The 2,941-nt window shown below is 53.5% G+C and overlaps 1 non-coding gene across 1 annotated transcript; it reads left to right on the top strand.

Annotated features, from left to right (window-relative positions):
* Positions 1 to 200: 200 nt before the first annotated feature.
* On the top strand, positions 201 to 285 carry TRNAR-UCG. The gene has a single exon. It is a non-coding gene; the product is annotated as a tRNA-Arg (tRNA).
* The last annotated feature ends 2,656 nt before the right edge of the window (positions 286 to 2,941 follow it).

Below are 2,941 nucleotides of genomic sequence, written 5' to 3'. Positions count from 1 at the left end.
CAGAATCTGCCCACGGGCCAGGCTCCTGGCACGTCGGGGCGGTAACAGGTGCCCTCGGTTGACTCCGATCCGAGCTCTGTGTGGCTCCAGTGAAGCAGCCCCTGCTGTTTGTTTCATTTATTTCCTTGAATGTCAGGGTCGGTTTTATTAGGATGCGTTTTGCTTACGCATAAAAAAAAAACTTAAAGAAAAAAGCGAGCGCCTGGGTGGCTCAGTCGGTTAAGCGTCTGACTTCGGCTCAGGTCATGATCTCGAGGTTCGTGGGTTCAAACCCCACGTCGGGCTCTGTGCTGACGGCTCAGAGCCTGGAGCCTGCTTTGATTCTGTTTCCCTCTTTCTCTCTCTCTCTCTCTGCCCCTGCCCTGCTTGTGCTCTGTCTCAAAACTAAATATATAGATAAATAACATGTAAAAAAAATCATGCAATTATATTCATCTCCGATTCCAGCGGCACTAATAAATGCAGGTCCGTGAGTTATAACCCCTGACTGCACCCTCACAATGAGGGCGTTAGGCCAGTTTTTAGGGCCAATTGACCAACGAATCCCCGCTTGCCAACTCGCGGCAGAAAAATAGGTCCATCCACACACGCTCCGCACGGGGCCCTTGCAGTCTCCACTGGCTCCCCTCTCATCCCAGCAGGATTTCTAGTTAGCTTCTGGTTACTGCAACCAACCAGCGGACACAGTGCTCCCCACCCCCAGCCTCCTCGGAGCGGGCGGTGGCCGTGTGACCGTGCCCTGGCTAAAGAAAGGCCAGAAGGGAAGGGAATTCTGCTGAGTGCCGTTGCCGGGAAAGTTCTGGTTTCCCTTGTAAAAGGAGACAAGCTTAGCTGACGACCCCATGCCACGTGCCCCCTGCCCTTATGCCTGCCTGGAAAACAGACCTGGCACCTCGAGAGTCGACAGCAGTCTCGGCGAGGGGACAAAGCCACACGCTAAGGATGGCCGCGCAGGGAGAACGGGAGGCTGGTTCCCTGAGCAAGGGCGCCAGCCCCCAAGCACTCTCCCTCCCTGGCCACCTTGTCAGGTGACAAAAACGAACCGCTTCCTTGACCCAGCCCCTCTTAGGTTTCTGTGACAGGCAGCCAGCTGCCATCCCTGCGGATTGAACGATGATGATACGTGTCACACGTAGGCTGTTCGTGATGTGCGGCTGCCGAGAGCCTCTGGGTGGGGCGTGCCCCGGGCACAGGCTGGCAGGCTGCATCGGACCATGGCCCGGGTGCTGGCCTCTCCCTACTTTATGTTTCCTTAGCTGGAGGCTGCAGGATCCCTCTGGGATACTCACTTAAAAGCCTGAATAGTATAGGGGCACCTGGGTGGCTCACTCGGTTAAGCGTCCGACCCCACATCATGGTCTCGCGGTTCGTGAGTTCGAGCCCCGCGTGGGGCCCTGTGCTGACAGCTCGGAGCCTGCTTGGGATTCGGTCTCCCTCTCTCTCTGCCCCAACCCTGCTCTCTCTCTCTCTCTCTCTCTCTAAATAAATAAGTGACAAAAACCCAATTCTGAATAGTATAGTCTTCTACATGGACATCATCTTTTTGCACAGCTTCTAGGCAAGTGGTTGTTAAACTTTTGTGGATTATCGACCTGCAGGACAAGCCATTCAAAACTCCACGTAGCCTCCTCAAAAGATACACAGAGCAGAATGAACAAAAACGCAGCGCACCCCCTTGAGGGTCTCCTAGACGCCCCCGGACCCATCCGGGGACCCTGTCTGCAAACATCCTGTTGGAGGCACGTAAATCAGTTTTGATCATCTGCCTCTCTATGCCCACTTTGCCGATTAACAATATGCAACGTAGGTACTTGCTTGATCTTTTTTAATTCTGCGGATTGGGGTATTCGTTCTATCCCCGCAGCCGATTCTAAATGACTCTCATTTCATAAATTATTACCTGGAGCAGAAGATAGATAGAATCATGAAAGTATCACCACGAGACAGTAGGAAATCAAAAGGCACGAGAAGAAAGGCCTTCCCCCAGGTGCAGCTTCTCCAGGATCCAGGAACCCCCTGAGCTTCCTTCTTTGGTGTCAGTCTAGGGGTGCTTTGTGGATGGCCCTATTTTTTCCCTTGTAACATAAATGAAAGCTTCTGGACCCACCGTTCTATTCTGTTCCGCTTACCGGGTCTTGGAGACCGTTTCGCGCCGACGATTATAGAGCGCCCTGTTCCCGTTAATGGTTGGACGGTATTCCACTGTGGAAATGGACGGCAATTTATTTCACTGCCCCATTATTGGCGGGCATTCATGATGTGGCAAGTTCTAGAGTCACTCTTACTCCAGCCGGCCTCTGTGCGGGCTCCACACCAGCCCCTGACGTCTGCGGACAGCACGCAAACTAATCACATCCGCCCGACCCAAGGAAAGTAAGAACGAAGAGGTTATTGCAAACCCTTCTCCGCTTCTCATCATCCCCACGTAAAACATTCTGAAGTCAGAAATACAATCTGTGCCGCGTATCACTTTCAGTGAAGCAGGCGACAGCTTCCTTCTCTAGCCAGGGGGTTTGGCTCACAGGAAAACATCACCTGGCCGTGGCAGGAATGGGCTACAGCAAGGACCTCGGAGCCAAGCTGCCCGGGCCTTGAATCTCAGCTCCACACTTGGACGCTGCGTGACCTTGGGAAGGTTACTTACCCTCCCTGGGCCTCACTTTCTCATCTGTCAGCTGTGGCTAATAATGATACGTATCTCACAGGGATGTTGCAAGGATCAAGCGAGTTAAAGCCTCTCGAGTTCTTAGGACCATGGCAAGGCACAAAGCAAGTGCTAAGTGTTGGCTGTTATTAGTCTGGGTGGCCTTGGCACAAAGCTGAAGGGCCGGTTGCTTTGTGGCGGTGACGTCGCCCCAGGTAAGCAATGCAGGGGCCTGACTCAGAGTCCTCCCGGACGTCTGGTGGAGACACAACACGCACGCTCACACGCTCACGCACA

Source organism: Prionailurus bengalensis, chromosome C1 (assembly GCF_016509475.1).
Source record: "Prionailurus bengalensis isolate Pbe53 chromosome C1, Fcat_Pben_1.1_paternal_pri, whole genome shotgun sequence".
NCBI lineage: Eukaryota > Metazoa > Chordata > Mammalia > Carnivora > Felidae > Prionailurus > Prionailurus bengalensis.
Note: the sequence above shows the minus strand (reverse complement) of the source record. Positions and strands in the feature narration are given on the sequence as shown.